The sequence below is a fragment of the Amblyraja radiata genome, chromosome 11, assembly GCF_010909765.2.
Source record: "Amblyraja radiata isolate CabotCenter1 chromosome 11, sAmbRad1.1.pri, whole genome shotgun sequence".
NCBI classification, from domain to species: domain Eukaryota; kingdom Metazoa; phylum Chordata; class Chondrichthyes; order Rajiformes; family Rajidae; genus Amblyraja; species Amblyraja radiata.
The window spans coordinates 32,540,233-32,565,594 of record NC_045966.1 but is presented as its reverse complement, the minus strand read 5'-3'; the positions used below and the strand labels follow the sequence as shown (position 1 = coordinate 32,565,594).

Sequence of the window (25,362 nt, the reverse complement as noted above, 5' to 3'; positions counted from 1 at the left end):
AGATTTACAATCATTGAATATTCAAACAATTCTACATTTTTAAAGACTGAAAATGTAGACATTAAATTGTATGTCAGTGAGCCTTTGTAAAAATGTGCAACTAAAAATCAATTTTATCCAAAACTGCTGGATAAACAATTCAGCTACAATTAAGAGATAGAAAAGCAAATTCTCCTTACAAAGTGGCATGATAACAAAGTTTAAGATTATACATTGGTGAATATTTTGAGACATTTGCCAACAGATTAATTTTAAAAGTCTGAAACATTACTCAATGTTAATATTATTGAATATTACAAAATTACACAAAATACTGACCATTCCTTATCGATCTGCATAAATCAGATTTTCTAAGATAATATGCAAAATCAAATTGGGACCAAAAGTGACTTAGCAGGAAAAAAAAACAGGAAGACATCTGGAAAGAACATGCGAAGCATTCTTGAAAATTTAAAAATTCCTGGAAAAGATTAAGGATAAATAAGGATTAAGGATAAGTCTGAAGAAGGTTTTCGGCCCAAAACGTTGCCCATTTCCTTTGCTCCATAGATGCTGCCACACCCGCTGAGTTTCTCCAGCACTTTTGTCTACCAAGGATAAATACCAATACATTTTCTAAGTTTAAAAACGTAAATGAGGGATGAAATCTGAGAACAACTGACCGAGGCCCAAAGAAAGAACACATTAATGGAATCAATTAGTTGATTTGAATACACTGACTTAATTTTATAATGTTTTCACCAGAGTAGAAAAAGTGGGCCATTTGGGACCAATTCCTTATTATCATGCTTGATCTTCAATCTTAATACGATTCATCCACTCCAATCCATCCACTCCGTAAATATTCAGCTATTTGATTTCCTTAGCCTTCTTTTGTTGGAATCCGTTCATCTGCGAGAAATGGTGCAGCTTTGACGTTGTCCTGCTTGGCTGCATTTCCTGCTGTGGCTGACCAGGTCTATCCTTGACAGGCAGACCCTAGACCCCCCCACAGCTGAAGTTGTCACTGACTGTTGGATTGGGGAGTGTTTTGCTGTTGCCCTTGACCACTTTGTGATGTAGGAGCCTGGCCTCCGGGGTCTTGAACCACATGCTGTTGTGATGTTTCATGTCCACCTGGAGGTCCTTTTACCACCTCACTCAGTCCTCAGCCGCCACTTCCAAATTGTTAGTGTCAATGTTAAAATTTGTCATCCATCTTTTAATTGCATTCTTGTAGCGAAGCTTTGTCTTCCAATGGACCTCCTTGCAGTGGCGACCTCGCTGTATAGCACATCTTTAGGGATATGACCATTTTTCATCCTGTGCACATCCAAGCTAGCAGAAAAGCTTCTGTTGAGGATTGCAGAGATACTATGCAAGTTGGTCAGGGAGTGGAAAGATGTATTGGTGATAAGTCATCCAAGATTCATTGCCGTCCAGTAACATGCTCAATATGCACACTTTGTAGACAGTTATCTTTGTCTTGATCGCGAGTTTCTTGTTCTTCTCTGCCCATTTGGTTAGCCTCCCAAAGGTTGCAGGCTTTCCTATACATGAATTGATTTCCTGATCCAGAGAGGGGCTGTCAGTCACCATAGATCTTGGGTAGGTGAATTTGTTGAGAGTTTCCAGCCAAGAGATGTTTAGGGTGATTTACGGAGTATGGGGTGTCCTGACCCATGACAACAGCGTTGCCTTCGTAACGCTGATCATCAGTCGGTATTCATTGCAAGCATGAGATAGTCTGCCCATCAAACCCAAACTCCTCCTGTTGGGGAGACGAGTACAGCATCAGCATACACGAGTTCCCTTATAAGCACATTTCTCATCATTGTCACATCAGCTTCCCATCGCTTCTGGTGCAAAGATACACTCCATGTCTGGTGGGAAAGCAAATGATAGAAGGGCAGATAGGAATATGCCAAATAGTCAGAGCTAGGATGCAGCTTTTTTTCCACTCCACTTCTCCTGGGGAAATGGCCCATGTAGCACCATCAAATTGCACTGTACCATGCATTAATTTATGCAGCACAGAATTCCACAGGTTTCATATTTGTCCTTTGTGTCCTGCTCCTATCGAGAGACTACAACCAACTTGACCCCCAGTCAGGGGAAGTATTTGTCAGGGGAAAGCTGTTAGAATATTTTAGGCTTCAACTAGAGTTCTCATTTCTTTTAAACTCCAGTAAACAAGTCTAGATGACCCACTATCCTATTTGAAGAAAAAGATGAACCTTCTTGGACCTATGTCAACTATGCCTTTATTTACAATAACGAGACCAATGATGTACACAATATTTCGGAGGTGGCCACACCCAAGCCCAATATAATATACAGTGCCCTCCATAATGTTTGGGACAAAGACCCATCATTTATTTATTTGCCTCTGTACTCCACAATTTGACATTTGTATTAGAAGAAATCACATGTTGTTAAAGTGCACATTGTCAGATTTTATTGAAGGGTAATTTTATACATTTTGGTTTCACCATGTAGAAATGACAGCTGTGTTTATAGATAGATACCCCCCCCCCCCCCACCCCATGGCTTCACAGGTGTTTGTAATTGCTCAGGTGTGTTTAAATGCCTCCTTAATGCAGGTATAAGAGAGCTCTCAGCACCTAGCCTTTCCATCAGCTTTGGAAACTTGTATTGCTGTTTATCAACATGAGGACCAAAGTTGTGCCAATGAAAGTCAAAGAAGCCATTATGAGACTGAGAAACAAGAATAAAACTGTTAGAGACATCAGCCAAACAGGCTTACCGAAATCAACTGTTTGCAACATCATTAAGAAGAAAGAGAGCACTGGTGAGCTTACTAATCGCAAAGGGACTGGCAGGCCAAGGAAGAACTCCACAGCTGACGACAGAAGAATTCTCTCTATAATAAAGAAAAAGCCAAAACACCTGTTCGACAGATTAGAAACACTCTTCAGGAGTCAGGTGTGGATTTCTCAATGACCACTGTCTGCAGAAGACTTCATGAACAGAAATTCAGAGGCTACACTGCAAGATGCAAACCACTGGTTAGCTGCAAAAATAGGGTGTACAATTTGCCAAGAAGTACTTAAAAGAGCATCCAGAGTTCTGGAAAAAGGTCTTGTGGACAGATGAGACGAAGATTAACTTATATCAGAATGATGTCAAGAGTAAAGCATGGAGGAGAGAAGGAACTGCCCAAGATCCAAAGCATACCACCTCATCTGTGAAACACGGTGGTGGGGGTGTTATGGCCTGGGCGCGTATGGGTGCTGAAGGTACTGGCTCACTTATCGTCATTGATGATACAACTGCTGCTGGTAGTAGCATAATGAATTCTGAAGTGTAGACGTGTAGACGTCATGCCACAGAAGTGTAGCATAATGAATTCTGAAGTGTACAGACACATCCTATCTGCTCAAGTTCAAACAAATGCCTCAAAACTCATTGGCCGGCGGTTCATTCTACAGCAAGACAATGATCCCAAACATACTTCTAAAGCGACAAAGGAGTTTTCCAAAGTTAAAAAATGGTCTATTCTTGAGTGGCCAAGTCAATCACCCGATCTGAACCCAATTGAGCATGCCTTTTATATGCTGAAGAGAAAAGTGAACGGGACTAGTCCCCAAAACAAGCACAAGTTAAAGATGGCTGCAAATCAGGCCTCATCAGAGAAGACACCCAGCAACTGGTGATGTCCATGAATCGTAGACTTCAAGTAGTCATTGCATGCAAAGGATATGCAACAAAATACAAAACAGGACTACTTTCATTTACATGACATTGCTGTGTCCCAAACATTATGGTGCCCTGAAATGGGGGGGGGGGGGGGGTATAAACACTGCTGAAATTTCTACATGGTGAAACCAAAATGTATAAAAATGGCCTTTATTAAAATCTGACAATGTGCACTTTAACCACATGTTTCCTATTACACATCTCAAATTGTGGAGTACAGAGGCAAATAAATAAACAATGGGTCTTTGTCCCAAACATTATGGAGGGCACTGTAGCATACACAAACCTCAACAATAAAGGCTAACACACCATTTGACTTCTTAACCACTTACTTCACCTGCTTATTTGCTTTCAGTGACTGATAAAGCCACATAGATCCTTTTATGCACAAACATTTTTGTTTTATCTATCCCCAATATTTTAGCCATTCATGTTATACAGCATCTGCCATTTATTTTGCTCAACTTGTCCAAATGATCTTGTGAAGACACAAGTGCATCACATCTGCTGATTCTCCATTATCTGTTATTAATGTCCAAGTGCACTCTTTGGTGTGTCAGACTTCAGCGAAGACTGCACATAATAATCAGATTAGTTTCTATTTTTCTTCTCTTTCTGAGTATAAGGATAGAAATAAAAAGATATGCAAGTTAGAGCAGTCGTATGCTCTTCCTGCAATATGTGGGGTCTATTTCAGACCACATAATAGAATTGCAGTTGGACACTCGCTGGAGCATCTTGGAGGCAAATAATATTGTAGATAGCAAGCTTAGAAAGCTCGGCACACCACATTTTCACAAAGAAAGTTGAGTGATTAGCAGGAAGAGAAGCAAATATAGGCAGCTATAGGAATATCTACCCAATGGTCATTCCCCTCTCAAACAACTATGTCTAACACTCATTTTGTTGGGTGGAGGAGGAAAGGGCTCTGAAGAAACCGGCAACAGCCAAGTTTCTGGTACCACAGTTGGCATCGATGTACTGCAGGGGATAGAAAATCAAGGGGAGTCGCAGTGGCAGACAGACAAGACAATCTGTGGCTAAGAGTTAGTTCTAGAATGGTATATTATCCCTGGTACCTTGGTCAGTCCAATCTTGGATCAAGTGCAGACATTCTCAAGTGGGAAAGATACCAGCCCAGGAGGGATTCGCCTTTTGGGAATCCTGCACCCCTTTGCATTTCCAATTTTTGAATCCTCTCCCACTTTAGAAAATAGTCTACGCCTTTATTCCTTCTACCAATGTGATTATCCATGCTGTATTCCATTTGCCACTTCTTTGCCCACTTTCTCAACCTGTCCAAGTCCTTCTGCAGACTCACTACTTCATCAACAATACCCGTCCCACCACTTATCTTCACATCGTCCGCAAACACAGCCACAAAGCCATCAATTCCATCCTTCAGATCGTTAACATAGAACGTGAAATGTAGCGGACCCACCACAGACACTAGTCCCCGACAGCCAACCAGAAAAGGCCCCATTTATTCCCACTGCCTTCTGCCAGTCAGCCAATCTTCTAATATCATGGGCTCCTATCTTGTTCAGCAGCCTCACATGGGGCACTTTATCAAAGGCCTTCTGAAAATCCAAATAAACAATATCCACTGACTCACCTTTATCCATCCTGCTTGTTACCTCCTTAAAATTTGTCAGGCAAGATCACCCCTTAAAAGATGACGGTGACTTTGGCCTATTTTATCATATGCTTCCAAGTATTCTGAAACTTCATCCTTCATAAACTCTAGAATTTTACCAACCACAGAAGCCAGGCCAACTGGCCAATAATTTCCTCTTTTTTTGCTTTACTTCGTTCTTAAACAGTAGAGTTATGTTTGTAATTTTCCAGTTCTCTGGAACCATTCCTGATTCTATAGTGATTCTTGAAGGATCACTACCAATGCCTCCACAATCTCAACAGCTGTGTCTTTCAGATCCCTGGGGTGTAATCCATCTGATCCAGGTGACTTATCCACCTTCAGACCTTTCAGCTTCCCAAGCACCTTCTCCTCAGTAATATTGAACTTACCCATTCCTGCCCCCCTGACTCCCTTGAATTTCTGGCACATTGATGGTCTCTTCCACTGTGAAGACTGACGTAAAAAAAATTCAGTTCATCTGCCATTTCTTTAATTAGTCATGATCTGTACGGACTTTACATGTGAGCATGTGGGTTCTTTCCGGGTGCTCTGGTTTCCCTTCCACATCCCAACGACATGCAATTTTGTAGGTTAATAGGCTGCTGTAACTTGTCCCTTGTGCGTAGGGTGTGGATGAGAAAGTGGGATGACACATAACTGGTGTGAGTGGATGATCAATGATCAAAGGGCCCGTTTCCATGCCCTATCTCTAAACTAACACAAACCAATTGAGAACAGCCACAATTAATTATTTAAACATTAAAATCAAGGCTCTCGCTTAACTTTTTTCCCCTGTTGCCAGCCGGGCAACCTAGGCAGCTTTTTAGGTTGCCAAATGACAGTTTAGGTGGTCATTTAAGATGGCTTGCATGACATGATAATGTGCTCGGACGAAGTGCGTAGTTACCAGTCAGAATTATGGTCAATGAAGCATTCACGTATTATTTCTGCTTCAAATAAAGTCGACATGATATATACCACAATGGTAGACAAGATTGCTGGAGAAACAGCGGATGCGGCAGCATCTACGGAGCGAAGGAAATAGGCAACGATACGGTCCGAAACCTTTCTTCAGACTTCGGGTTTCGGCCCGAAACGTTGCCTATTTCCTTCGCTCCATACATGCTGCCGCACCCGCTGAGTTTCTCCAGCAATTTTGTCTACCTTCGATTCTCCAGCATCTCCAGACTCTTCTTGAACATATATACCACAATGACATGCAGCAAAATTATAATACAGTATCTCAACTCTTTTTACACGTTGCAATGAATGCAATTTCTATTATTTCTTTCCACTTCCAAACAAAATTCTGGTTGGATTATTCACACAACACCTGCATTCAGTTCGCAATAACCAACCTGATCTCCCGGTGGCTCAGCACTTCAACTCCCCCTCCCATTCCGAATCCGACCTTTCTGCCCTGGGCCTCATATTTTGCTTGGATAGTTTACACCCCAGCGGTATGAACATTGGCTTCTCCAATTTCAGGTAGTTCTTGCTTTCTCCCTCCTTCCCCTCCCATTCCCAGCTCTCCCACAGCCTACTGTCTCCGCCTCTTCCTTTCTTTTTCCCGAACCCCCCCCGACATCAGTCTGAACAAGGGTTTTCAGTGGGCCGAAGGGCCTGTTTCCACGCAGTATGTTTAAATTAAATTAAAACACTAAAACCAGAGATAATGTAAAGATTTCTAAAGAAACGTCACCCAATCTCTTCTATCCAGAGATGCTGGCTGCTCCATGGAGTTCCGCCACACAATTAAAGCATGGAATAGTCTTCACCCTACTATAGGTATCCAACCAGAAGCAATTAAATTTAAGGTAGCCCTTATTTTCCCCAAGAACCCAAGTCCAAGTCAAGAGTTAAGAGAGTACACACACACACAATAAATAAACAGATAAAATGCAATAGGCTGTTATATTTCAGAGTTTGGTGGTGGTGTTTAAATTGTTTAAATTCCATTTCGAATATTTTTGGAGGACCAGGAAACCAAGAAGCAAGAATTACTCCAGCTCCAGCGAGTGATTCTGCATTGGATTTCTGCGGTCATGGCGAGTCGAAAGCAATGGCAGCCAGATCTCCCACCATGCAAAGGGAGGGAGAAAGTGGCCGACGCCGACTAGTTGCAGTAGCAGTGCGCATGTGCAGGGCGGCACATGCGCACAACCACGGCCGATGATGTGCTGGCTAAAGATCCTCCCTATAGGATCTTTGGTGCTGGCCGTGGTTGTAAGGCGGTTGTAAGGCATGTGTAAGGCGGCCGGCCGTGCCTGCGGACGAGGAGCGGGCGGAGACCCGAGACATGGACAGCGGGCGGAGACCAGAGACATGGACAGCGGGCGGAGACCCAACACATGGACACGGATAGTGGGTGGAGACGGAGAGTGACAGAAAGATAGAGAGGGGGCCCGCTCAGAATTAAACGATAGGTGTCCCGGGTGCTTGCCAAACTGGGCAAAATGGCATGGCCTTTAGGTTGCCTGGCGGGACTGTAGGTTGCCATTGGCAACCGGGCAACCGCTAATTTCGAGCCCTGAAAATATGCAAGGATTGATTTTAAATTCTGTAATGAGTTCGCAGCAGTTCAGGTCCATGCGTTTGCAATACAATATGCTGGCAGGTCAAACTAACGTCTTGATGCACCTCATAGGATTAAAGCTATTTAATAGTAGCATCACAGCTGGTTTCTCTGGAATCAAGAAAACTACCCGTGGACTCCAAAAATAGCAGCTTTTAAATCAAAGCAGCCACTGAAGGATTTTTCTTTACATAAGACTTTTCCAGTCATTGCTTTGTTAATTTAGTTTATTCCGTTTGTGTTCCCTGCACTAACTAGGAAGCAAATACAGCCTAAAAGGTCCATACTTCAGTTAAAATTAGTCATACAGCATCAAAAACAGGCTGCACAACACAGACACCAAATGCTGACCATTAAGCACTCATTAAATGTTCAATTTTAATTTTCCCACATTCCCATCATCTCCCCAATACTATTCAGTTGCAAATTAGGGCAATTTATAGCTATCACATAGCCTATCAACTCTTGTCTTTGAGCCATTGAGAAAACTAGAGTATCAGGGGAAACCCATGCAGTTACTGGGAGAAACAGCAGCAGGCATGATCAAACCCAATTTACCCGAGCAATAAGGGCGATTTTTCAGCAGACTGCTGGCGACTGTGAAGTTCCCGGCAGTCGCCTGAAAAACCGGGAACTGGAACGGCGACTATCAGAGTGGAACACACACACACACACATTGCAAGGGCGGGGGCCAGGGAAAGCGCTGTCTGAAATTCACACGGTGCAAAGCAAAGGTGAAACAGACGCACACCGCAATGAACAGGAAGGTTAAGACGGCTAGCACAGTGTACGGTAAGTCCTTTAAAAAGGGGGAGGGTGAGGGGGGAGAAGGAGTGGAGACACTTTTAAGAAGCCAGACAACTTTTAATAAGCCAGAGATAGACAGTTGTGAAGTTTGGCGTGCATTTAACATTACCGGTCGGTTATCCTTTGTTTTGCAAACTCGTGCTTACGTTTTTTTCCCCAATGAGCCAATGAAAATGCCCGGTCAGCAAAGGCGATTAACTAAAACTACTTACAACTACCTCGACCACCCATAACTACATGGCGACCCCACTACAACTGCACCTACGACTACAGGATTATTGATTTTCTCCATGGTGACCAATTTTTGGTCGCAGAAAATTTTTCAACATGTTGAAAAATTTGCCGTGACCATACTGAGGCCCAGAATGTGGGAACTCCTATTGACCATGAAAGAGACTCACCAGAGACCACCAGTCAACATGTGGCGAGCGCAGAGTCTCCTGCACTCGCCTAAAAAGTCGCCTAAGTGGGACAGGCCCTTAAAGCAGCAGCTCTACCACTTGCACCACAGTGCTACCCAGCTGAGTACATTTTCAGGATATTACATTTTGAATTCTTACGATATTCAAATTTGGAATCTCAGTTCAAAACCCAAACACAAAACATTGGCTAATACTTCATATTTTCATCCTGAGATTCTGCCATCTATGTGCATACAATATCTATTAAATGCATTATAGGTCTCAACAATTTTCTGATAAATATTATTCAAAGTACACACTTCTATGCCACCATTAACAGAAATAACAGCCATCAGGTATTTTCATCCTCAGATGATGTGTATCATACACACTACAACTAGACTGTACACATAGCTTTAAATGTGTACTGCAATAACATGGCAATATCTTGGTTGTGTGTATTCTAGACATTTAAGGCTTTGATACTACTTTCCTACTTCTTTAGCTATTCCACATGATCTACACTAATTACTGCTAGTCAGGGTTACGCCTAAAAGTGTACAGAACTAAAGGCATGCAGAAGAGCGTTTTTAAGTGCTGGTCATATAAAAAAGTCCCACATTTAGCAAATTAATTCTGGCAAGAATGAATGCCCACCGAATGGCAACATTTTAAATATTTGGTTGACTTTGTATGTATTTGGGTCATCCACACACCACTTTGATTAGACTAAAGACAAAAAAGAAAGCAATATTCATCTCCCTTTATTAGGTGTTTAAATACCTTCCAAAAAAATGTCCATATTAATTTCTTCCCACTTTTCCTTTTCATTTTAACGAGACCATTAATTGACTAATTTCATCTTAAGTACCATAGGCCCCAAAAATTCATGACAGCTCATGATTTTGAATTGTGATATTGTTGGTCCAGAAATTTAGTAGGCATCATTCTCCAAAAATTAAAACCAGATCTTTCAGAAGTGTATTTCTGAACAATAAAATCCTTAAAACTTTTCTCTGCTAATCATAATTAATGACAGCTCCAATTGTTAAAATTAAAAATCAATATTAATGCCTTTGTTTGTTAAACAGCTATTGGAGGATAAATGACAGATTGTACCTACGGTAATTTGATCGACACAGCCACAGAATGAAGCTATCTCATTGATCAGCAAAATAAGTAGTTGGGAGAACTGTGTGTAGTGAACAATTGGGAGGAATAAAATTCTAGATCCAAGGGAGATATTGGACTTGTTATTCCAATTCAAAAGTTGCGACTGGAATATTATCCATAAAAAGTGCCAGGTACTGCACTTCGGGGAAAGCAAATTTAGTTACAAATACAGAATATTTTTCATGACATTACGTATAGAGGGGCAGAAAGGTCTTACAGGGCACATCCAGAGTTTCCAAAAGTATCAAATGGGCAAGGTGATTAATGAGGTGATGAGAAGCTGTGCTTTCTTGGCAGAGACAAAATAAAATTTAGGGGTGACATTCTAGAATTTACAAAAGAGCGACAACCCTGTGTGCAGTTCTACTCACCATAGAGTAAGAACACGGTAACCTGCCTTACTGGGCAACTCGTCCATGCTAATCAAGATGCTCAGCTACATTAGTTCCATTTATCAGTGTTTGAATCATATCCCTCGAAACTTTTCCTGACCATGTATCTGTTCAAATGTCCCTTAAATGTCATGGTACCTGCCTTTAATTTTCCTACACTCCAAGGAATAACATCCTAGACTGCACATCCACTTCCTATAACTCAGTCCCTCAAATCCTGGCAAGATCCTCAGTATATTTCTAATCCAGCTTAATATCTTTCTTACAGCAGGGTAGCCAAAACTGCACACTCCAAGTTTAGCCTCACCAATGTCTTGTACAACTGCAATATAACATCCCAGCTTCTATACTCAATGCCCATATGGTACCAAAAGCCCTCTTCACCATCGTGTCCACCTGCAACGCCACATTCAGGGAATAATGGTCCTGTATATATCCTAGATCATATTCCCCAGGGCTCTACCATTTACTGGTGACTCTTACCTCTGGTTTGAGGTCCTAAAATGTAACATCTCACACTTATCCAAATTAAATTCCACTTACCCAGCTGAACAGGATCCTGCCGCAATTCTTGATAGATTCCTATGATACCATCAACTTTAGTGTCATCTGCAAACTTACTAACCATGCCTTGCACATTCTTATCCAAATTGTTGAATTTGATTTCAATCAACAATGGGCATTGTACTAAATTGAGGTACACCTCTAGTCATAGGCCTTCAGCCCGAGAAACAATCTTTCACCATCACCCTTTATACCATATAACCATATATAACTATATAACAATTACAGCACGGAAACAGGCCATCTCGACCCTTCTAGTCCGTGCCGAACACGTATTCTCCCCTAGTCCCATATACCTGTGCTCAGACCATAACCCTCCATTCCTTTCCATATAACTATTCAATTTATTTTTAAATGATAAAAACGAACCTGCCTCCACCACCTTCACTGGAAGCTCATTCCACACAGCCACCACTCTCTGAGTAAAGAAGTTCCACCTCATGTTACACCCTAAACTTCTGTCCCTTAATTCTCAAGTCATGTCCCCTTGTTTGAATCTTCCCTACTCTCAGTGGGAAAAGCTTATTTATTTCCTACCATCAAGCCAATTAGATATCCAATTAGCTACCTCTCCCTGTGTCCCATGCAATCTAACCTTCCAGAGCAACGCACCATGCAAAATCTTGAAGCTTTTGCTGAAGTTCATATGGGCTATGTCTATTGCTCTGCAACCATTGATCCACGTAGTTACTTCAAAATACTCAAATTCAAGAAATAGCATCCTCCATGCATAAAGCAATGTTGACAGTACTGCTGGAAGAATGTCAACAGCACTAGAGTGTGCCAAGAGAAATTAAAAGGATGTTACCAGATCTGGGCAATTGCAAGGAGTGACTTAGTTGGCCAAGATGGTTTTCTTTGCAGAGGAGAGTGAAGGGAGTTTTAATTTACATGCATAAAACAATGATCCTAAAGAACTCAGAGAAAGGGAAAACAGAAGTTATCAATGACATTTGTAACGAATAAGCAATTTGAGCTGAGAATTGGGACTAACACAAATAGCTCAATATTAGCCAGTATGAACCAAAAGGCCTCCTTCAGTTATATAGATTTCAATGAATCTATTATTAGAGAGACTAAAATGGTCTACAACTATTAGAATGAAACGGGTTAGTCAAATGGCTTTCTTACATGGAGAGTTGCAAAGTCATGCAGCAATGTGACACTGACACACACATTTTTTTTTCCAATTACTGGTTCTTGTCTATTCGGATTGAAGCAGCTACCACCACTTTCCAAACTAGTACATTTCAGATCACAAATCCAACCATGGTTAACTTTATTACCTCCGATCCTTTTGTCAATCACCTCAAAGCTGGTTCTTCTAATTACTAAACACATCTGCTGCAGAGAACATAAACAAAATCTTTCGTGATTGAGCATCTCCATTGAATTATCTCGAACCCTCTATTTATGTTTCTAGTTCCTGTGGTCTCCCAAAAATCACTTTGCATTTTCTCAACAGCCTGTACTTCCTTCATAAAATACTGTTACAATCCTCTTTTTCTTCCACTTTTTCAATAAAAACCTTGAAGCCAGCATTAATTTTACAACTTTACATTACCAACCAGATAGCTACCTTTGAGGTCCTAATTGTAGCTATTCGGGCAAGCTATGTTGGTTACATGCCAAACACCATACTCCAGAAATGGATGCTAATCTAATCTTCAGAAAGATTACCTGGCTAACAGAAAAGATTCAAGCCCATTTAATTCCTGAGATGATGAGAAACTGGATTGAGTATGCCCGAATTCATGAGAATCTATGTATTCTCAAGAGTTTAGAAGTTTAAGAGCACCAGCTCTCGACGGCACAACGGTAGAGTTGCTGCCTTAGGTTCGATCCAGACTACAGATGCTGTCTGTACACGTTTTCCCCGTGACTTACGTGGGTTTTCTCCAAGATCTTCGGTTTCCACCCACACTCCAAAGACGTACATGTATGTAGGTTAATTGGCTTGGTAAATGTAAAATTTGTCCCTAGTGCGGATAGAATAGTGTTAATGTGCGGGGATCGCTGGTCGGCACTGACCTGGTGGGTCGAAAGGGCCTGTTTCCGCGCTGTATCTCTAAACTAAACTCTAAACTAAGCTAAATGCTGGGAGACTATTTCCCCGGCTGGGAAGTCTTAGAACTAAGTGCCACTGTCTCATGATATGTCCAATGCATTTAAGACTGAAAAGTAAAATGTCTTTACTCGGAGCATGCTGACTTAGATACTCTACCAGTGAAGGCTGTGAAGGACAATACTCTGAATACATTTAACAAGGAAAGGTAGATTTCTAAACTTACAAAGGCATTAAGGGATATGGAGATCAAGTAATGATATTGCAATAGCCGGTCCCAACATCCTCGCTATCATCAACAGTTCTCTGGCCACTGGCACTGTTCCTACCTGCCTCAAGTCGTGGTGGTCCAGCTCCTCCTGAAAAAATCTAACCACTACCCCACCCTGCCTAGCAACTACAGACCTATTTCCAAACTGCCTTTCCTTTCAAAAGTAATTGAAAAGATAATTTTAAATCAACTTATGCCTTACCTACACCAAAATACCATCTGGAAACTTTCCAATCAGGTTTCAGGGCCCACCACTGCACAGAGTCTGCCTTGTTGAAGGTACATAATGACCTACTTCTCACCAGTGACTCCGGCGACTGTGCAATCCTGCTCCTTCTCGACCTCAGCGCAGCATTTGATAGAGTCGACCACACCATCCTAATTGGCCGTCTCCGGTACGGGGTTGGTATTGATGGCACTGCCCTGAGCTGGTTCGTTTCCTACCTCAAAGATAGGAGTTTCTCTACAAACATAGGCAACTCTTTCTCTTCCCCAGCTAGCCTTTGCTGCGGGGTTCCACAAGGCTCCATCCTAGGCCCCATTCTCTTCTCCCTGTATATGCTCCCCTTAGGCCAAGTAATTCAAAGGCACGGCATTTCCTTCCACTGCTATGCAGACGATACACAACTATCTCCACCTGAAACCCAACAACCAATCAAATCTACTCAGCCTTATCCACTGCCTCGAGGATATAAAGTGTTGGATGGCCCAGAACTTCCTCCAACTAAACGAGAGCAAATCTGAGGTCATCATACTCGGCCCCTCGGACTCCATCAAAACGATAGCAGGCAGCCTTGGAAGCCTTACCCCATTACTCAAACCTCACGTCAAAAACCTTGGCGTGATATTTGACTCCTCGTTGAAATTTGACAAACAAGTCAATGCCGTGGTAAAAGCTAGCTTCTTCCAGCTTCGGACGATAGCTAAAATAAAATAATTCCTCCAATTTGACGACCTCGAAAAGATCATCCACTCATTTATCTCCTCCCGCCTTGATTACTGCAACGCCCTTTACACTGGGATCAGCCAATCATCCCTGTCCCGCCTGCAATTGGTCCAAAACGCCGCAGCGAGACTCCTGACGGGCAGCCGAAAAAGGGACCACATCACCCCGATTCTGGCCTCTCTCCACTGGCTCCCTGTGCGGTTCCGAATCAATTTCAAGCTCCTTCTTTATGTTTACAAAGCCCTTAACGGGCTTGCCCCCATCTACATCAAAAATCTGCTTACCACCATACCACCTCCAGGTCCCTCAGATCGGCCGACTTGGGGTTACTGACCATCCTAGGCATAAGCTCAGGGGCGACCGCGCTTTTGCGGTTGCAGCACCTAGACTATGGAACAGCATCCTTCTTCCCATCAGAACTACCCCCTCCATCAACTCTTTTAAGTCTAGACTTAAAACTAACTTCTACTCTCAAGCCTTTCTTGAGATCCTCTGAGGGAGCGCTGTATGTATGTATGTATGTATGTATTTATGTATGTATGTAACTTACAAAATTCTTAAGGGGTTGGACAGGCTAGATGCAGGAAGATTATTCCCGATGTTGGGGAAGTCCAGAACTAGGGGTCACAGTTTAAGGATAAGAGGGAAGTCTTTTAGGACCGAGATGAGAAAATCATTTTTTAAACAGAGAGTGGTAAATCTGTGGAATTCTCTGCCACAGAAGGTAGTTGAGGCCAGTTCATTGGCTATATTTAAGAGGGAGTTAGCTGTGGCCCTTGTGGCTAAAGGGATCAGGGGTATGGAGAGAAGGCAGGGATGGGATGCTGAGTTGGATGATCAACCATGATCATATCGAGTGGCGGTGCAGACTCAAAGGGCCGAATGGCCTACTCCTGCACCTATTTTCTATGTTTCTATGTATTGTTGATCTATGTACCAATATTTTGTAGCACATTAGTTCCTGCACTAATGTAAAGCACTTTGGTCAACGAGAGTCGTTTTTAAATGTGCTATAGAAATAAAAATGACTTGACAAGGGTCTCGACCCGAAACGTCACCCTTTCCTTCTCTGCAGAGATGCTGCTTGTCCCGTTGAGTTACTTCAGCATTTTGTCTACCTTCAAGTAACGATAGGTCATGGAAGTAGACGAGGAGCCATGATTGCATTTAATGCAGCCTCCAAAGGGCTAATACTCCTGCTATTTCTATATTTTCTTTTATTATCCCCTGTAGACAAATGCAATTAACAAGCCTTCATCACCCAGCACCATCATTTTTGATCTGAATCTGTTCTTCAGTGATTCAGTCTGCTCATCATTTCAGGGAGTCTGCTCATCACAGCCATTCCTACTCTTCCTTGCAGTTTGAAATAAGTTTTATTCCAAACCTTTCCAATTAAGAATCAAAACACTTTTATTTCCTTGACAGTTTAGCATTTTCTGTTTTCACTTCAGATTTCCTGCATCAGTAGTTCTTTCCTTTTTGAAAACAGTGAGTCAAGACTCTTCAATTGTCATGTGTACTGTCACAAAACAATGAAATTCTTAATTGCTGCAGTTGAACAGGCCTGTAAATGCAGTAACACAGATATTATATATAATCAGCAACAAATTAAACTAGGTTAGCCATTGTACTGTCATAAAAAACAAAGTCTGTAGTGACCCAGACACACCTTAGAAGATGGTTGTTGGTAAGAAGCCATTCTTGAACCCGGTGGTCAGTTTTGCGGCTTTCTGATGGTATTAGTGAAATGACAGCATGGCCAGGGTGATGTGGATCTTTGATCATACTGGCTTCCCTTTTGAGGCAGCACCTCCTATAAATCTCTTTGATAGTGGGAAGGTCAGTACTTGTGGTGGACCAGGCAGTGCCTACTATACTCTGTAGTCTCTTTTATTCCCCATGTCGACAACCAGTCAATATGCTCTTTACAGTGCACCTGTAGCGATTCGATGGAATATTTGTGACATACCCATATGGTTTGGAGTCTGCAGACTGGGCAATGTTCAAGGACTCGGCAACGGACTTGAACGAATACGCCACAGTCGTTACAAATTTCATAAAGAAATGTGTGGAGGACTGCATCCCCACAAAAACCTTCCGAGTGTTTCCCAATCAGAAACCTTGGATGAACTTTGAGATCCGCACTCTTCTGAAGACCAGACACCGGGCATTCATGTCTGATGATACAGTGGTCTACAAGAAGTCCAGATACGAACTTGGTAAGGCCATCAAAAAGGACAAAAGGACTTCTGCTCCAAACTGGAGGATGAGACAGATGTTCGGCAGCTGTGGCGGGGCCTTAATGCATTCACTTCCCACAAGGCGAAATCAGGAGGCAGCTTGAATGTCAGCGAATCATCACTTCCTGACGAGCTCAATGCGTTTTACGCGCGCTTTGATATGGAGAATACTTCCCGAGCCCACATTTGCTGTGATGGTATTTCAGTCACAGTCACAGAGGCCGACGTCAGGAAATCCTTCGGAGGGGTGAACCCTCGAAAAGCGCCTGGACCTGATGGTATACCCGGTCGTGTTCTAAAAACCTGTGAGGACCAGCTGGCTGGAGTTTTTACGGACATTTTCAACCTCTCACTTCTGAGGTCTGAGGTTCCCACCTGCTTTAAAAGGGCATCAATTATACCAGTGCCCAAGAAGAGCAAGGTGACGTGCCTCAATGACTAGCGACCAGTGGCACTAACGTCTGTGGTGATGAAGTGCTTTGAGCGGTTGATTATGGCGCAAATCAACTCCTACCTCGACAGAAACCTGGACCCACTGCAGTTCGTGTACCGCCACAACAGATCAACGGTGGATGCAATCTCGCTGGCTCTCCACTCTGCTCTGGACCACTTGGACAACAAAAATTCATATGTCAGGCTGTTATTCATTGATTACAGCTCGGCATTTAATACAATCATCCTCTCCAAGCTGGTTACCAAACTCGCAGAACTGGGTCTCTGCGCATCCCTCTGCAATTGGATCCTCGACTTCCTCATTCACAGACCACAGTTTGTTCGTATTGGTGGAAATGTGTCAGCCTCAATTACAATCAGCACGGGAGCACCTCAAGGCTGCATGCTCAGCCCCCTGCTGTACTCACTCTATACTCATGACTGTGTAGCCGGTCATAGTGCGAACTCCACTGTTGTGGGACGTATCACTGATGGGGACGACACCACTGTTGTGGGACGTATCACTGATGGGGATGAGTCAGAGTATAGAAGAGAGATCGAGCGACTGTCCATATGGTGCCAGCACAATAACCTGGCCCTCAACACCAGGGAACTGATTGTAGACATTGGAAGGAGTAGGATGGGGACCCACAGTCCCGTTCACATCAACGGGTCGATGGTTGAAAGGGTCAAGAGCTTCAAATTCCTGGGCGTGCACATCTTTGAAGATCTTTCCTGGTCCGAGAACACTGATGCAATTATTAAGAAAGCACATCAGCACATCTACTTCCTGAGAAGATTACGAAAAGTCTGTTTGTCAAGGAGGACTCTCTCAAACTTCGACAGGTGCACAGTAGAGAGCATGCTGACCAGTTGCATCGTGGCTTGGTTCGGCAACTTGAGTGCCCAGGAGTGGAAAAGACTACAAAAAGTAGTAAACACTGCCCAGTCCATCATCGGCTATGACCTCCCTACCATCGAGGGGATCCATGGTAGTCGCTGCCTCAAAAAGGCTGGCAGCATCATCAATGACCCACACCATCCTGGCCACACACTCATCTCCCTGCTACCTTCAGGTAGAAGGTACATGAGCCTGAGGACTGCAACGTCCAGGTTCAGAAATAGCTGCTTCCCCACAGCCATCAGGCTATTAAACTCAACTGAAACAAAACTCTGAACATTAATAGACCATTATCTGTTTATTTGCACTTTATCTGTTTATTTATTCATGTGTGTATATATTTATACAATGGTATATGAACACACTGATCTGTTCTGTATTCATGCCTACTATATTCTGTTGTGCTGAAGCAAAGTAAGAATTTCATTGTCCTATCTGGGACACATCATAATAAACTATTGAATCTTGAATCTTGTAATCCATGAAGATTTATTAGCTTCCAGTAATGGATCATGGAGTATTTTTTTCCATGTAATTTTCAAATGATAGTCACATTGTTTTTTTCACTGGAAAGAAAAGTTCTCAAGGTTGTCAATGGCATACCAAATAAAGGGATGGATTTATTTTCATGTTGAGCTTCAAGTGCTGTTGGGCTTCACTTAACAAGATACAAGGATATCATTCCATTACTGACTTATGGGTACAAAAAAGATTCTGGGAGATGGGTATTTAATAGACAATAGTTCTGCTCTCAACACCATAATCTCATTCAAACTTGTCCCCAAACTCCTGCACCAAGGAATCAGCACCCCCCCCGCCACAGGATTCTTGACTATCTGAGCCACATACCACAATCAGTGAGGATAAGTGACATCTCCTCTGCAATAATTCCTAACACCAGTGTCCCACAAGTATGCCTTCTCAGTCCCCTACTATACTCGCTATACACTCATGATTTTGTAGCCACATTTGGCTTTAACATCATCTGCAAGTATGCAGATGACACCATTGTGGCGGGTTGGATCACGAGCAATGACAAGATGGAGTAGAGGAAGGAGATCGAGAACTACAGTGGTAAAGTTGCTGTCTTGCAGCACCAGTAGTTCGATCCCGACTACAGGTGCTGTCTCTATGGAATTTGTACATTCTCCCCATGACCATGTGGGTTTTCTCCGGGTGCTCCGGCCCCCCCCCCCCCAACCACATTCCAAAGAATGCAGGTTTGTAGGTTAATTGGTGTTTGTATATTGTCCCTCACGTGTAGGATAGACCTAGTGTGCGGGTAGTCATTGGGCTGCGGGGACTCGGTGGGCCAAAGGAGCAGTTTCCATGCTGTATCTCTACACTTAGTGACATGGTGTCAAGACAACACCGCATCATCCTCATGTCCCAATGGTGCTGGTGGAAATGGTTGAGAGTTTCACGTTTACTGCCATTAATATTACCAAAGATCTGTCATAGACCAACCACATTGAAGTGACTTACAATATGGCACACCGACCGACACCTCTACTTCCTGAGGACAAAGGAAATTCAGCTTGTTTCCGATGACTCTTACAAACATCTACAAATGGCACCACAGAAAGCATACTGTCGGGCTGCATCACAGCTTGGTTTGGGAACAGCTCTGCCCAAGACTGCAAGAAATTGCAGATTTGTAGATATCACCTAGTCCATCACACAGACTAGACTCCCTACCATTGACTATCTACATTTCACATTGCCTCAGGAACGCAGCCAACATAATCAAAGACGTATTCTACCCCAGTCATTCCTTCTTTTTCCTGCTCCCATCGGGCAAAGGGTACAGAAGCTTCAATGTGCGCACCACTGGGTTCAAAAACAATCCTTCCATAAGATAGAATACTACTCAATTCACTTCTCCCCATTGAGGACATAAGACCTTGTCGATGGAACTGATACGCTACAATGCTGAGGACGATGTTGTGCCCTTTGTATCTTCCTCATTGCTCTACCTATTGTACTTGCATTTGATTTGATTGCATTTATGTATAGTATTATCTGACCTGACTGGATAGCATACAAAGGAAGCTTATAACCATATAACCATATAACAATTACAGCACGGAAACAGGCCATCTCGACCCCTCTAGTCCGTGCCGAACACATAATCTCCCCTAGTCCCATATACCTGCGCTCAGACCATAACCCTCCATTCCTTTCCCATCCATATAACTATCCAATTTATTTTTAAATGATAAAAACGAACCTGCCTCCACCACCTTCACTGGAAGCTCATTCCACACAGCTACCACTCTCTGAGTAAAGAAGTTCCCCCTCATGTTACCCCTAAACTTCAGTCCCTTAATTCTCAAGTCATGTCCCCTTGTTTGAATCTTCCCTACTCTCAGTGGGAAAAGCTTTTCCACGTCAACTCTGTCTATCCCTCTCATCATTTTAAAAACCTCTATCAAGTCCCCCCTTAACCTTCTGCGCTCCAAAGAATAAAGCCCTAACTTGTTCAACCTTGTTATCACTGTAACTTGATACATGTGACAATAATAAACCTAAACCCTAGATTCTGGGAGATGTTTCCCCTCAGCTGAAATGAATAATACCGGTTATAGACTTACGGTAAGTTCAACGGATTTAAGAGTTTTTTCACTCCAATGGTGGTTGAATTAAAAAAAAGGGGTGAAGGCAGGTACTCTCATTGGCATTTCTGAACTATTCAGAAGGGCATTTGAAATACCATGGCATGAATGACTATGTGATGAAAAAGAAGATTAGCGTAGATAGGTATATTACATGGATATAGTAGTGAAAAAATGGCCCATTTGTGTTTTTGTCTCTGAATATTTTAGAGGTCAAGTCAACCTAAACACAGTAAGGATCTATGCAGAAAATTCCACAAAACCATTCAGTGATGAGCAGGAATTAATTACCTCTGGCCTTACTAACCAGAGCCCAATGGCACCTAAATGTGGTGCTAAGGTCAAACAACAAAAATAATTAATCCTTGGGCTCTTTTTGGATCAATCTAACCTAGTTAAAAATGGGTATAGAGAATCTCACTGTTGCAATGTACAGTGCTGCAAACATTTGTCAATATAATTACATTTACAGAAAACAAACCAAATTACACTCACTTTGACATATTGCTTCCAATCCAAAGCCCTGTGTTGGGGACTACTGCAATGAAGTCTATGAGAAGAGGCTTTAATGGTCTCCATAGTTCAATTATGTCCTACCCTAGACTCACATTTCATATTTCCTAGACTTCAAAATTCCTCCATTTCATAGGTATCTTGATTTTCAATGATCATTTTCAACAGCCCCCAAAACAACAAAGCGTTTAGGTTTTTTTTCCACAATGCTTTTCCCTCGGCCTTTACACAAGTATCTTCTTATCCTTGATAATTTCAACTTCCATTTCCATTTTTTATGTTTTCTATTTCAAGCTTTTTGCTCCCAAATCATACCACATGCCCCATACATTGACTTTGTCTGACCTTGTTAGCCCCATTCTCCACATTGTCAATCTATAACCCCTGCTACCACCACCTCCTATCCCTAGTCGTTGTTGGCTTACTACATACATAAACCCCTATCTCACGGTGCAAGTCGACCCACGAGTGACCCCGAGTTTAAAACAAATTAAACTCGTGATATTCACGTACAATTAACGTAGCTGGAACGTCGGAACTCGTGGACGTAACTTAGCGACTCGTGGCGCTAACACCAGGTACCCAAGAAACATGCTAACTCTTGAAAAACTTTAAAAATGATTAAAGATTTCCACGAGTCAAATTTACTCTTGAAGTTAAAATTTGAAACATTTAAACTCGTTGTAAGAACGTAGTAGCCCGTGAGTTTACCGTAGTGATTCGTGAGTCTACCGTGGGCACTCTTTAACTCAGCGGGACAGGCAGCATCTCTGGAGAGAAGGAATGGGTGACGGGATGACGTTTCCAAAATTCTGCTACGTCTTTGTGTTACTCCAGCACTGTGTGTTCACTTTTTGTCAACCAGCATCTGCCCTTTCTTGTATATGACATTATTTGCATCCGTGGCAGTTGATTGTTGCTCCCTTCAGTTTCCCAGGGGGTCGGGACGGGACTGGAGTTGGGAGGGAAAGGTGGGGGGGGGGGGGGGGGGGTGGGAGGAGGAAGGGAGTGGGGGGGGGGGTGGGGGTTTGGAGTGCCTTAGTACTCTCTGAGTTCTCTCTGAGTTGGACCCAGGAAACTGAAGCAGGGATTTTCTTGAGGTTATTAACGACAGATAAATGGATGGGAAGGGTTTAGAGTGCTATGGGCCACATGCAGGCAAACAGGACTACCCCAAGACGCCAACTTGAACGGCACGGCCAAGCTGGGCCGAAGGACCCGTTTCCATGTTGTACAGCACCATGACTAAGGCCTATCCAGTGGGATTGACATATTTTGTATTTTTTTTTTCTAAAGATGCAGTGTATTTTGGTGACTATTGCACACTGCAGACCAGAAGTGCCTTCAATATCCAGAGAGAAGGGACAGGCGGGTTGGGTGAGCAGGAGAGTGGGGTTGTTTGCAGTTGCAGAGGGAGGGGGCAAGGGCGGTACAGTTCCCAGCTCAGCTCCTGTTCTACCGAGCGTGTGGACGGTGGCTTGGTTGGCGGCGGCCCATGGTGTGGCAGAGCCGGCGTGCCCGCTGACTCCCATCCCCCTTTCCCCAGTCCGGGGCCACGCTGGGAGAGAGCCCCCGAGCACCTGACCCGGGGCGACTGGCACTGACCTGTGGGCGTCGCCGACATGAAGACGGTGCGAAGCACCCGCGCTCTGTGCAATGGGCGGGGAGCTGGAGAGGGGAGGGAAGGGGTCACACACATGGCCGGGAAGTGGAAGGTAAGACCTTTTTTTCACCCAGTTTTATTCCACCAGGGAGGTCTTACCTTCCACTACCTGCAACCTCCGGCAACCACCTTCAACTAGCATCACAACCGGCTTAGACTAAAAAATTACCGATTTTTAAAAACGGCAACCTATTTTTAGTCGCGGCCAGTTTTGAATTTTTTGAAATTATTGCCAGAAAATAGAAGAAGCGGAAACCACTTTCGACCATTTGGGAGACTGACAAAAACCTCCGGGAACCGCACGGAAACTTTGGCAAAGTTTCCAGAGGTTTCCGTTCGGGTTTCCCAAGTGGGACGGGCATAACACTGTTGCTTCGCCGCCGCCGCCTCCTTGCTGCACAATGGCAGCGAGTGCGAGGCCGAGATCCTGCCTAGTTTTTTAAAGTTCTGAAATTGAATATCTTTCAATACTGAATCAGAATATACTTACTGTATGAGATTCTGTCCAGCTCCTCTATTTGATACTTAAAACAGGCCTTCATTCACGGTTGGCTCAAGAGTAACTCGGGAGAGGAAGTTGGCAACTGGGAGAGGAACTTGGTACATCGCAGAAATGAGAAGTAAACGGCAAACTTAGACATACACGTGGGAACTCGTTTAAACTCGTGAACATAAACATGGAATCTCGTAGACAACCACGAGTGTGATTTTTACTTTCACTCGGGATCACTCGTGGGTGGACTCGCACCGTGAGACAGGGCCATTACATTTGAAGCAACTTATGGTGGGCAATTAGCCTACCAACCTGCACATCTTTAGAATGTGGGAGGAAACGGGCGGATACAGACAGAAGCTACAAACTCCTCACAGATAGCACTCGAGGCCAGGACTGAACCTGCAGGATTGCAATTCTACTAGCTGGATCCTTATGCTGCTCAACATTCTGTAACATTATGACATACGATACCAAACAAATTTTGGCACATATTGCTGCATTCATCCTCAGTTATATTTATACTTTAACAATTCTCAATACATTTAGAAGAAACATTTTCTTTATTGTTCCTCTGTTGTATCCTTATTTGATTTTTAGGCATGATTCATGTTACATACGTTGCGTTTCTTTTAGCTTGATGCTGCTCCTCTCTTTCCACATATTGACCATTTTTCTTGACAGAAGTGAAATCTTTATATTAACTACTATGGTGCTGAAACAAATCAGTCTTCAAAAAATTCCCATTGCTTGTAGATTTACACATGAAAAGTTCATTGTATTCAAATGCAGTCAATTAATTCTTCATCCCTTAAAAGCTTCATTTTACAATACTGATTTACAATTTCTCCCCTGAAACCCAATATCAGATTTCATTATTACACATTATTTCCATAATGCTTTGCTACACTCACATTCTAAAACATCCCAACTTATTAAAATTGAAATGGAATGAACCCTAGGAAAGATACATTATTCCAGAAGAATTCTGCCGAATACAATTAATTTTTTATAATTAACACATATATTTTAAAACATAAATAAATATTGCTACAATCAATTTTTCTATTGTGATGATCCTACTAAAGTCAAGAACATTTGATTCAATCATGCCCAGGTTGTAGCCAAATTTCTAATGGCTACTTTATCATTCTCTTTTTTCTGCATTTAACTTTGTTTTTTCCCCCTCGCCTAATGCCTTTGTGTGCAAGACTCTTCTTCACATCGGTCACCACCTTCCCACTTATCTTTTAAGATTTTCCCTTCTCATCATCCTAAATGGATTTAAAATTATTTGATTTGGTGCACTACGTTAAAAACCAAAATAAGTTCAATCCAAATAGTGCACAAATTTTTAAAAACATTAATGCAGTTATCTTTTAAATGACAAGAGAAAGTAGTTTATTGTTATGATTTTGTATGTCATGGTTATGATATACCCAGATCTACAATTGTTAGAATTACATTTACAGAATCCCATTTTTAAATTAAAAAACCTACTGTAGGATGGGATTGCCAAACTTAATTAAATATACCATACATCAAATATTAAGGAACAATAAATAAAATTACATTTACAGAATCCCATTTTTAAATTTGAAAACCTACTATTGGATGGTATTGCCAAAATTCATTAAACATACTATGCATCAAATACCAAGGAACAATAAATAACACATTTTACTATCTTAGTAGAATTTAACAGTGCATGCTTCTTGCTCTTGAATAAATGTATGCCCTCACTTATTTTTACCCAGTTAGCAGAATTAGATATTATATTACATGAGCTATTTAGTCCATCATTTGCTTCCAATATATTAGTCTTTTTCCATTGTGTATGCATTTCTTTTTGCAATACATACTTAAATGTACATTTACATCCATTTATTCCCAATCCATTTAAGTGGTCTATAATTCTGAAAGCTTTTAATCTTTAACATTTGTCACAGGTTTAGTGTCATCAGCAAGTA

The 25,362-nt window shown here is 42.4% G+C and overlaps 1 protein-coding gene across 3 annotated transcripts in view; it reads right to left on the bottom strand.

Moving 5' to 3' along the window:
• The window catches only part of cpeb4 (cytoplasmic polyadenylation element binding protein 4), an 82,114-nt gene that overhangs the window by 50,937 nt on the left and 5,815 nt on the right, over positions 1-25,362 (bottom strand). The gene's annotated exons all lie outside the window — the stretch shown is intronic.